The following is a 13,105-nucleotide window of genomic DNA, read 5'->3' as shown; positions in this document are numbered from 1 at the left end:
TAGATAGATTATCTGCAAGTACTGCAAGGTCATTAATGCTAGTAGAAGGAGAGATGCAGTCGATTAGAGCAATGGTTCTTCAGAACCGACTTGCTTTAGATGTACTGCTAGCAAAAGAGGGCGGAGTTTGCAAGGCTTTGAAGGTCCAAGAATGTTGTACTTACATTCCAGACAATTCAAAACCACTTGAGAAAGTCATACAGAACATTACACAGATACATAAAGAAATCGAAGATTTAACAAAAATAAATGTTTGGGAAAAAGTAGGACATGGAGTAGGAAAGGTTGGAAATTGGTTTGCCAACCTTGGTAAAAGCATTGTGTGGTATATATTAAAACCTGTTTTTATAGTATTGATTTGCATAATCACATTGTTAGGGTTAGTGAAACTGTATAGATGGTATAGGTCGAACCGGTTACAAAGATCCATGAGAGAGCAAGAAAGGAGATTAGCTGCTTTACAAGATCAACAGTACAAGAGTTTAAGAGCTCTCGAAACGATAAAAAGAGGGAATATTGTAACTAGTTCTGTGTAAGGTTTTATTCAAATTGCATTTAGTGATGACTCCTAGAAGTCATCAAAGGGGGGAACTGAGAGAGCGCAATTTGAATAAAACGCATATCCGAGCCATATTCACAAGCATATAGCGCAAACGTAGAATTTATAATGTGAAGTTAACACTTATAGCATAAAGTTAACCGATGTTATCAAGGTAATATAGGAAATGTAACTGTATTTACTCTTGAACATATATTAGATTTAGAATGCCCGTATACGTAGTGGGCTAATGTAGAAATGTGTAGAAATGCTTAGGAACTGAAGAACGTGCCAAGTAGAATTCATGTACGTGTGTAACTTTAAATGGAGAAACGGCGAGGAATGAAACGTGGAGAGATGTGCAGAGAACATATAAGGCGATGTAACAAATGAGAATATAAAGTTATACTCTATGTAATTTATATTCTATGTACAATGTATTCACTTATACGTAAAGGATTTGCTAAATGTGATTATATATAAATGTGTGTTAAAGGTTATACTGTGTAGAAAGCTTCTTGTAAGAATGTTAGAAGGGTTTAGGTCATGTGTGATTTTAATCTAACTGACCAAGGGTTCGCAGGAGGGTAGTCCGCTGTGTGTAATTTAGTGGGCTCACAGGAGTCGTGAATAGCCTTGCTGTGAACGTGCGAGCCAAGGGGTCTAGTCTTTGTTAGATTTAAGGTGACAATGCCGGACGTAGTTTATGGCCTAAACGTGATAAGGGGCGCTTGGAATTTGAGTCTTGTTTTGAAATGACCATTCACAGGACCAAGAAAGGTTATGCATATAGTCGTAAAGAATAAAGTTCTGCAGAGGTGATAGACTTTGCTTCGAAGTGTCAAATGAAATGTCAAATGAAGTCACCAGTAAGAAGACGAAGATGGCGTCTGAGGAGAAAGGTCAACTTAACGGACGACGCGAAGAGATGAAGCCATGGAAAGAGCAAAGAATGACCTCACGGGGAAAGTCCGTGGTGGGCGTGAAGGGGCGTTCCACCCATACTGTGATTGTGTATTTAGGGACAGCACCCTGGAGAGAAGTTAGCGCAAACAGAAGATCAGTTAGCGAAGAGCTCAGGGCAGATGGCCTGAAGACAAAGAGCGAACAGCTCCGAGCCGATGCCATCATAGGGAGCGAGCGCAAGAAGATCAGAGCGCAGAGCGCAAGAGAGCAGTAGGCCGAGGACCCTTAGAGAGCGGATGGGTAGGCAGAGAGGGAACTGCTTCTCGATATAAGTTAACATTAGGGGTTAAGAGAGTTTGAACTTCTTTGGAAGTCAAACTGCTGACACCTTTTTAGGTAAGAACTAGCGAAGTAGGGATTTCACCTAGTACAGAGTAGGGACAGAATTAACTTGTTTATTCTTTTGTAGATGACGCAACGGGACCACATATTGTATATGCTCTAATCTGCAGATTTGGAATTGACTTTAATTGTTCTTTTTGTATACTTAATGAATCTTACCCTGAGAGGATTGTATATGCACTTAATTCTTGATTTTATATAAAACTTTTAAAACTTCATCAGTTGTCAGTGGTCCTTCAGAGTTGCGTCAGTTTATGGGGTTAATTTAACCTATGTGGGGGTTTGTCTTTTACTCAATGACAGAAAATAACCGATCCAAATTGATGAATGAGATTAGTATCTAAGTGATCAAAAAGGGTATCAAAATCTCATTCCCCGCAATAACATGCATACAGGTCTTTATACATCCATTCAGTCTAATAAAATATGTGTGTAGGTCCACATATATGCACAAGACTTATCTGTAATAAGGATTCTGTGAAAGGAAGCCTACCATCCGCATGTAATTGAAAATACAATCTCAATGGGTTATACAAGTTGTGGGCCCTAGATATCAATCTGCTGTATTGCATCAAGAGGACCTCTCTGTGGTTTGTTACTTTACCATAAGTATGAGCATGGCTGCATGATGCTGAACAAAGTAAAGTAAATTAACATGCATTTAGGTCTATATACATCAATTTAGTCCATTTAAACATGTATGGAGGTTCACATATATGCACGATATCTATGTGTATTAAAGTATTTGGTATTGGTGAAAGGAGGCTTACCATCCTAGTGTATATGAAAATACATTCTCAATGGGTAACACAATTCTTGGGCTTTTGATAACATTTTGTTGTATCACATCAAGAGGACTTCTCTGCATTTTGTTACATTACCATGAGTACAAGTATGGCTAAAGATTGAGACTGGAATGCAAGGAACTCCACTTTAAGATGGCCGCCACAGGTTGATCCCTAACACGAGCACTATAGAATTGTAGAAGAGGTGCTGTGATTTTGAGTACGATCATAGATTAGATCTAATCTACGGAATCTAGGGATATGGACTACAATGCTTCCGCTTTTAAACACCAAGTGCATTACGGGACCGATACTTTTACATGTAAGAAAATTGCCGGTCGCGTGTAAAATCGTGTTTTTTTCCCAGGAGGGCAGAGTGAACATGTAGATAAGCCACAATAACAAATCATTTGTGATTGATAGAAACGACACTAGAAACAGAATATGAGTTACGTGTTGAAAGCATTTTATGAAAGTAATTTGATGTCTGTAAATCCCATTCTATGATGGCGGCTATTCCCTCGCGAGAGTTCGAGCCGCATGCACGTGAGGTTGGGCGTTCTACCTGTAAATAAATATGAACGCAAACCGAGTGTAATTAAATAGGTGGAGACAAAGCGCTTTGCGGTAATCAGACCGGTAATGAGAAGGGGGCTTGAAATGGATATGGAGCGCTAAGGAATTGTAGAATCCTTGAGAAGAGCAAAACTTTGTGCGTGTACTTTTTAGCATTTTGCCCGCCTAGTTTTCATTTTATATTTATTTTTATTGGTTTGATGTTTGTCTGCCTTAGATTCAGACATCCACTGAGAACAGAGGGAGACTCACAGGAGGGGTTTCACCTTTATTGTGCACCAAACCTTACGGCGGGTAGGAGACAGCGTGGCTGAGTAAGGGTAAATATGAGGAATAAAAGAGCGTATTGTGTGCAGTGTGGTGGTGATATTTTGTGCGACTATGTGGGCATGTTGTAAACACATTTTTTGTGTTTTTTATGTTGACATTCTCGATGAATGATGTGTCCAGCTTTTGATGCAGTGGCAAGAAAACTGTAGCCCTGAAGAAATTGCCTAAAAAGTTGACAAGGCAATGAAACATGTCGGCTTGTGGTATTGCTATGCATGCTTAGCAGCCAGCCTCGCTTTTTAAATTGATAGGTTGCACGAAGTTAAAGAATAAAAGTGACAGTAACGTGCATACCTATGCATTTTAACTACACTTCTTGAGATTTTCTCATTTTTCTCACTTATTCACTGCACTTATTACTATTATCGTATTTTTTTAGTTGGACACATTTATTTTTGGGCTTAATGACCGCTAATGATGAGAACAGGGCTTATCTGGTGAGAACCTATCAGGTATCCCAATGGTGGTTCGCCCGTGAGGTGTCATCTCGCCTACACACATTTTTTCACATTAGATATGCACTAGTGGTGTACATTCATTCAGACTGTCTTATTTGGGATGGAGGTTTTTTAAGTTGGCAAGTAAACGTGGTACTCTCTACCCCAACTGCATATAAGAAAGGGAAGATAATTGTAAAAATTGCAATACGTTGTACACGTTTGAATTTACATAGAATTGACTATAAGGACCCGGTCATTGTTGTATTGATGACTATATGAGTGGAGGGCGACTCGGGTTCTGTTTTCCCTCTTTGCTCCTAATTGTGTATAAGAAGAATACGCACCAGAGGTCCCTGCCATATCACATGAAAGAGATAGTTGTTTTCCAAGAAACAATATGTTTGAAAAATGCACACTGCACTGCTACTTTTTGTCATTGTCAGATCACTTATTGATCGCCGTCTTACCTTGGTTAACATCCTATAGCAATAATTTACACTTTCTGAAATAGATCTTTTTCATTTCATTGCTCTTGAGCAAGGAGACTCTGATGGCATAAAAAAATATATTACAAGGTGAAAAATCATCTTGTAACTTAAGTTGGTCTTTCTTTGTCAATATTTAAACAATTGATTAGTAGTGTGCTTCAGTTATTTAAAATGTTGAGGGGTATCTACCTGAACTTTCAATTGTCAACCATATTTACTGCAAAAAGGCTACCTCCAAAGCAGAGAAGTTGCTTTTTAGAGTACTAGAGCACTGTCATGCACCTGGGCGATATATTTACTGTTATGCAATTATCATTAATATAAATGTACTGCTTGATTCCTCACTGTGCTACTAAAAGCAGCTTAGCTGTAAGACTTTTTGTATTTTCAGCCTATGGTGAACACTTACTCCATTCTGTAAATGGAAAAAAAAATCAAATTTTGCTTGTTTTTAAATCAGCCGGAGGGTAGGTCTACATAGCTGCACAACAGGGTTTCACCCCTGTGTAACAAAGAAATCAAGTTGAACAGCGGAAGTGCTAGCTCTTCAGTAAGGGCATGTTCTGCAGAGAAGCAACATTCCAAAACTGAGCAGTGGTAATTATGATGACATATTTCCGTGCTGTGCTGTCTACAGCTTCTGTGCTCGCAGGGTGTCAGGCTAGCATATGTGCCAAGCAAAGGCCCAAAATAGAGACTTGCTCCACCACACTATACATTTGTCTGTCTGCTTTTCCCAGCATACCCTTCCACTATTCAGAAACCTTTACAAAAGAACTAACATTCCAGGAAAATGGCGCTGCTGATTCGAATTTCAGGATATCCCACACCAGTAAAACATGCTTGTATTACGGATTAAATTGCATGCTTGATTATATGTGTGCCCACTTTGACAGACTAAAAAGCTATGACTTTATCTGAATTAATATCAAAATGTCCACTAACCTCAATACATTTTGTATATTACAAATGTTTTCGAGCAAAGTGAGGAATTTTGAAATTGAATACTAAGGGGCAGATTTATGTTAACTGGCGCATCCCGAGGGATGCGCCAGTTAACATGCGCCACAGTGCGCCACAGCTACGCCACCCATGGTGCGCCGCATTTATGATGCGGCGCACCATGGGGCAAAAACGGCACAGATGCGTGACGCATCTGTGCCGGAAATGTGGCGCATTGCTAGAGTTGCATCGCAAGCGCGACGCAGCTCCAGCAATGCTCTGGGGGGGCCTATTCTTTCAATGCTGCCTCAAGCCTTACGCCTGCTTCAAGCAGGCGCAGGGTTTTGACGCAGCATTGCCCTGAAAGTGACTGAGTGAAATCTCATAGATTTCACTCAGCCACTTTCAGGAGGCGTTCCTGCGCAGGAACGCCCCCACTGCGCAGGAACGCCTCCTCATGGCGCAGTGCTGTACAAGGTGACGCATCTCCTAGATGCGTCACGTTGTAAATAGGGTGCAGGGATGCGCCACGTTTCCGTGCCGTTGCGTCACGCAACAGCGGCGTAAACGTGGCGCAAGCCCTTCATAAATCTGCCCCTAAATGGTTAATTCCAAAATGGAATGATAAACATATTTAGAGCGTATTGTAATGCTTACTAATTTGAGAATGAATATATAATACAACTGTTTTGCAAGATTAAGTCACATTTGTAACAGTTGTAAAAAAAGAAAAAAAATACCTGATGTATTCGGACACAAAAAAGGGTAGTTCACAGAATACTGATCAAGGAAATTACACCATAGTGATAAATTCTGGTGGAAGGTTTCAACGCAGTCAGAGTTTATTGACCCAGAGCAATAACAGCCCAGTGTTATTCCCTGTTTTTATCCACAACTTTCCCTGGAATGCACTACTCACAATTTGGACCTGGAAAATGTCCTGCCCATTCCTGATTCAAGTTTTGAGGACTTTCACACCTTAAAGAATAAAGTAACCTTTGGATCCAAAACAAGGCTGGCTGGTGTCATGACCTATCTCCAGAAATACTGATCGTCAGAAAAACTCCTTGGTTGGGTTCTGGCACCAAGGAAACAAACAGAGAGTTAATAAAGCATATTCACCCACTTACCTGTCTGCTACTACATCTTTGTTCCGCTATAAGAATTTGGCGACAAGATTTGCCAGCCTTACCTGGGACGATCTGGTAACTGCAAATTCGGTGTGCAATTGATAGCACATCAACTTCAAGAAATTCACCAAACAGACTGATGCCTCATCTCCCATTGAAACACACGTTCAGTCTTGTGACGTGGGGGACATCCTGACATTTCTCAACCTTGGGAGTAAGTACAATACTGCGTGCAGCCATTTTTCTTTGGGAAACTCCTACCAATGCGCAATTGCAAGCAATTACTCAGTGACTTGCAAACTTACTCTGCAGGTCAATCACTAGTTTATCTTTGATGACTCGCACACCTGTTTCCTCATTAACACTCAGCTGTATCCTACATTACACGACTGATTTACACTTAAAGATACTAGGTTGGATTGCGAGTTGTTACCTGCTCCTCGATGACTCGCACACCTTGATTTAAATTTTGAGTTACTTATCTTCACCTAGTGATTCACACATTTAATTTGTGAGTCACTTATCCTCATCGAGTGCCTTGCACATGGTTGATTTACACGGAATAATACTCATTTTCATTGCAAGTTGTTGCCTACTCCTCTGTGACTCGCACGCCGTGCTCTGAGTTTTGACTTAAATATATTTACCCAGTGATTCATACACTTACTTTGTGAGTCACATCTTCTTCATTGACTTGCACACTGGTATTTTATACATCCCACAGTCATGCAATCTCATCAGAGATTCTTTCTATTCAGTTGGAAGACTGGTTATTCCTGTTTGAAACTCATCTAGAGTCTTTGCATGGGGTTAGGTTTAGTGCTACTTAAAACAAAGCCTTGCTTCTGAACAACTTGGGTCAGGCCAACACATATTTAAGTACCTGCCGCCTGCCACTCAACCTAATGGTGACCCTATTGAAGATGTATATGCAGAAGAAAAAAAGACTTGAGCTCAGGTTCGCTAAGGAGATACATTTGGTTATGAACTATTACAAATTCTACACTCACCAGCAAGAAGAAGGTCAGTAAATCGATGACTTTGTCTCCAAACTTAAAGAACTTTCCCTGAAGTGTAAGTTTGGAGCCATGACTGATGAATTTGTCCATGACCAGTTGATCATGCATTGTAGGTGTAAAAAGACCCAAGAACGTCTGTGGGCAGCCAAAAATCGTTCACTCAAAGATGCCATAGATATTGCTAAAGTAGTTGAACAATCTCAACATTGCATGCTTGAGTTGGACAAAAAAGCAGGTGTAGATGTGGATGTCTTTACGGTTGTCAGAGAAGATTCAGATGTGGTGGCTGTACTAAAATCTAACCGCAGTGTATAAAGGTCTTAGCAATCGTCCAGGTCTTACTACAGATGCGGTAGTGCCTTTCACACTGCTGATTATCGCAAATGCGTGACCATAGACAAGATTTGTAGGAAATGTGGTCGCAAAGGGCATTTTGCGGCGTTATTCAAGCAGGTGGGAAAACCTAGAGTAGCTACTTAAAGAACTACTCAACAACATGATGTTGTATGGGTGATAGAACCTATTGAAAGCTCCATGTGGGTTTCCCCTGTTGTTATTACTGAAAAAAGATGGAAAACTTAGGTTTTGCATTGATTTAAGATTGCTCAATCAAAATGTGGTGAGGGACACATATCCATTAACAAACATAAATGAGCTGATTTGAGCTTTGGGTGGTGGGAAGTATCTCTTAAAATTGGACTTGAAGAATGCATATCACCAAATCAAACTGTATGAATAGCCCAAGCCGCTCACAGCGTTCATCACTATGGAGGGAAGTTTTCAGTGCACCAGGATGCCTTTTGGACTGTGTTCCCCGGCAAGTGTCTTTAAAGGCATGATGAGCACAATTTATTTTCAGGATGACATTCTTGTCTTCGTGAGTACATTTGATCAACATAATTTAATTCTTAAGCAAGCCGTATACAGAATAAAAGAGGCAATGTTATCACTTAGATGTGAAAAATGCAAATTCCTGGTTGACAGAGTGGAGTATCTGGCTTATGACATATCCACTGAAGGTATTAGACCAAAAGAAAATCTATTAGATGCCATCAGGTTAGTTCTCGCAACTAGTGAAAAAGACCAGTTGAGATCTTTCTTCGGTCTCATTGAATATTACTCAATATTTGTGCAGCGAGTCTGAGAGAAGACAGAGATTATTAGGCTACTCTTAAGAAAGTAATTGCTTTTGTTTGGGGGAGCGTCAGCAATGTTGCTGTGATATGATTAAAAAAGAAATTTGAGTGTCACTACTTCTGCTCAGCATACGGTTACCCAACACAAATGGTTGCACCATTTTGCTCCTGATCTTACAGAACATATTTCACCAGATTCTTGGCAGTTAATTGGGAACATGTCTTTGCGTAACAAAATTGCTCCTTCTTTAATGCAGTCTAAGTTCTTTTCTATCAATCTCCTTCATTGGACTCCAGTTCGATTGTATTCCCTGTCTCTAAAGGAAGACAATCTATGCTGGAGTTGTGGTTTATCGGCTGGTACTTTTTCACATATGTTTTTTGAGTGTTCTCTTCTGCAACCATTTTGGGATTTGATACATAAGCATCTTATGTTAATATTTGATGTTCAATTCCAACTTTCTTTTGCCATGATTATATTGGGTCCTTTGGCCTCTCAAATCCCGTTACCTTTAGATTCCTTAGAATTACAACTCATGGATCTTTTACTTACTGTTGCTGTCAAAACGATTCTTATGGAATGGAAGTCTTTTTCCTCAGTCTCATATCACACCTGGGGGACATCGGTTTCCTTTTAGAAAAGTGTACATACCTCGGTTGATGAGGCCCATCTCTCTCCTTCGATTTCTAGTAATGTTTGGAGAGCTTTAGATGCTTATGTGGACTTAGCATCGAAAGGTTTGGTTGCTCAATATCCCTTTGTGTTGCCTGATTAAGTGTATCTTGTGTGCCTTGTTTGGTGGAACCCTACAGGAGTTCGTTTCTATATCCTTACTTTCCTTTCTCTTCTTTCCCCGCTTTCTTCCTCTTTTCCTTTCCTTTCTCTTTCTCTTTCTCCTTTTCTCCTTTCTCTTGCTACTTCTCCTCTCTTTATTGCATTGTGATACTGTTGATGCTTTTTATTATTCCGATACTGACTCTTTGTTTTCTTCAAAATTTATATGCAATTTATCCAATTAATTATTTGTAACTTAGCCTTCATGACATATTATTCTTTATTGATACTCATCACCTGTATCACTTGTTATTTTGTTTAATTATTTCTTTACTGCCTCACATTCTAATACATTCTTTTGAACTAAAAAAATAAATTAAAAAAAATAAGAAATTTGAGTGTCTGGTATTCTCACACCCTTTGACACTAAGTTGAAGTTCATTTTCACTGTGGATGCCAGTACCATGGGTTTTGGGGCAGTGTCAGCACAAATGCATGGGAGTCATGAGAATACTGTATCTTATGCATGCAGAACTTTGACTAGCTCTGAGAGGAACTATTCTGTCATCGAACAGGAGACTTTAGTGGCTGCTTGGGATTGTGAGTATTTAGGACCTATCTGTAGGGATCAAAGTTTGTTTTGCGATCAGATCATAAACCTCTGTTGAAGCTATTATTACCAGGAGGTACGAGTAAAAGCTCGGCGAGACTTGCAAGATTAGCTGCTCATTTTGAATACTGTTACAAAGTAGAGCACATTCAAGGATGGAGAAACATCTAAGCAGACTGTTTGTCCAGACTGTCTTTGAAACGGCAAAAAGTGGATTGGCCTTCTGTCTTGGCCAAAGAAAGTGAAGGTGCAGTTGCTTCCGTCCAGGATGTTGGAAGTGTTGTAGGGACCCATGTCATTACAAAACAGGAATGGATTAAGGAGATGGAATCAGTTCTTATCCTGCGGAGGTGAAAAGTTTGGCAATGCAGGGCAACAGGAGAGAGAGTACTGTGGCTCTTGGTGTTAGGCCTTTACATAAAACTCTTGGATGAGTTGTCCTTGGTTGATGTTGCTGTGGTAATAAGAGGTGAACATTTTGTTTCTCCCCAAGATTTGAGGAGTAAGTTTATTGAAATTACACATGAGGGGCACTTGGGCCAAAACAGAATGAAGAAGAGATTGCGTGTAGATTGGTGGTGGCCTGGGATGGATGTGGAAGTCAGTAGGTGGATCAAGAAGTGAAGTTTGTGCAAAGAGGGTGAAAACATTTTAAAGTAGGAGCACAGCGTTAGTTGGTGGAAGAGATGTTGGCATTTTGGTCTACAAAATGGTATGGGAGTATAGCTCAAGTGCGCATGGAGTGATTGGCAAAGCACCCTTTGAGCTGATGTGCAGGAGATTACCAGGAACGAAGTTGGTTCCGACATGGATGAAAGAAATTGTCCATGGGATAAGTGATCAGGTATCTGTTCAAGAGGATAGACTGACTTGGCGCATTTGTCAAGGTGATTGGGTAAAACTGAGGAGCGGTAGGTGTGGAGGTTGCCTGTCTAAATTTAGAGGTCCTTTCAGGGTAGCACGGACATTACCGTCATGTGGTGGTGTTGGGAAATGGTGAGAAATGGAACTATAGGCGTGTGGCATTGTATCAAAAGGGTAGAAGTTGTGATGTTATGAAGCATAATACCCAGCCTTCTAACAGTACTCATTTGATGATGTCAGATGAGGAATTGATTCTTCTCTCCCAACTGAGCTCAGACGCTAGAGCAACCCCCCTGGACAGAAGAGATGCCTCTGTCAATTGGGGTCACGAGAACACCACAGTGGAGAGAACAAGAGGTAGTAGAGTTCGCCACCTTCCAGGATATCTTGACGGTTATGTTCTTACTTGAAATTGTAAGTTATTGTTTGGATTATTCATGTTTATTCCTTATGAAATTATTTTATTTTATTTGTAACATACTGTTATTTGGTTGTTGTAAAAGAAGGTGGGGTGTTATACTTGTGGATCACTTACCCTTGGCAAGAATATGGAATCCTGTGTTGCGTTCCAGATTTCTGGAAGGGTGGTTGTGTTCCAGGGAAGTCATTTGGAGCTTGGCTGGCAGAGGAACAGCTACCAGATGTGGCAGGGAATTTCTGTTAACTGAATAAAGCATATTTACCCACTTACATGCAGGGTTACTACTTCTTTATTCCGATCCAAGAAAATTCTTTTGAACCTCTAGCCACCTTAGAAAATGTTGACTGATGTGACCAAAAAATTACTGCTGCTGCTGAGATAACGGAATTCCCATGTGTGTTGCTGGAACTATCTTGTACTCCATTCAACAGGAAGCCCGGTCGGTCCCAACATTTACAATATTATTACAATCACGATTCCAACTTTGAGCCCCATGCCCCAGGTATTCCCTGCCTGAAGTCGGCACCAGTCTAACCGCTCCAAAATGCACCCAGAAAGTACACTTAGTATTGTCTCCTGGAACATCGTGGGACACACACCAATAGTTCAAACCCAGACTGGATAAAACTGATATACCAGTATGAAATTATATGTTGTCAAAAAACCTAGTCTTTATCTGATTTCCACATTAGTGGGTTTTATGCTTCTTTTGAACCTGCAATTCCATCTAAGTTGGGCAAAGCACGCGGAGGCCTTGACAGCTTTTTCTCTGTGAAAGCGACGGACTTTAGAGCATGGAATTGTTGGACCTCTCCATATTTTCTAGACTCCCTTTTACCACTTCCTGCTGTTTTTGACATTTTATTAATACATTTTTACTGTAACATATTTAACCAGTCAAAGAGGGATCCCATCAACCAAATGCATGACTTACTCTTGGGCTTTAATAAAAAAAAAACCCATGTACTGTACATTTATTGGGGATTTTAATATTACTATTTGAAAATTGTCAGACTCATGGGTTAAAGTAAAAAGTAAATGTAACTAATTTCTCCCATGCTGTGTATGGGGAAGCCCTCAACAAAGTACTAATAAAGCATGACTTAATATTCTCAAGTGATGCCGGAAATTCTTGCATCACTTTAGCACCTTCTTTTGCAGGGGACCACGTGGGTAGCGATATAAACCTCATCTTGCAATCCTTTGAACTATTGATCCCATTTATTTGACTTCAAGGTTCTAGGGTGCAGTATAAGTGACCACACCCACTTTACATTAATTTGAATTCCCTTATCGTAAATTCAAAACCCCAAAAGACAGATAATCTGGAAATTACATGGAATAAGTATTTAAAAATAAAATGGGACAACGTCAGCCCAGTTTTATTCAATCATACAATAGTCAACGACCCAACGACTATAGTGCCCATTATGACTTGCTTAACTGATGGTACGCGGTCTGAGGAGATTCGATCAGCTTTTAAAAATATATGTATATCAATTTCAAAGAATCTCATGTGTAAAGCTGTCCCTACAGAACCAATATACTGCTGCAGGTTTAATGCAGCGTGCTCTGCAGTTCACAATCAATTGATGACCACATTGAGTACTCACCCCCAAGTAGCATGCAACGTTAAGTAGGCTAGAGCCATCTATAAAAAGATCCCCGAAGAAAGGAAAGGAAGGTCAGGTCTATTGATTGGGATGATCTAAAAAACAGTTAGGGAAAGGAAGGTCAATTCTA

The sequence above is a fragment of the Lissotriton vulgaris genome, chromosome 1_1 (assembly GCF_964263255.1).
Source record: "Lissotriton vulgaris chromosome 1_1, aLisVul1.2, whole genome shotgun sequence".
Classification (NCBI taxonomy): Eukaryota; Metazoa; Chordata; class Amphibia; order Caudata; family Salamandridae; genus Lissotriton; species Lissotriton vulgaris.
The sequence above is the reverse complement of the archived record's forward strand: the minus strand, read 5'-3'. Positions refer to the sequence as shown.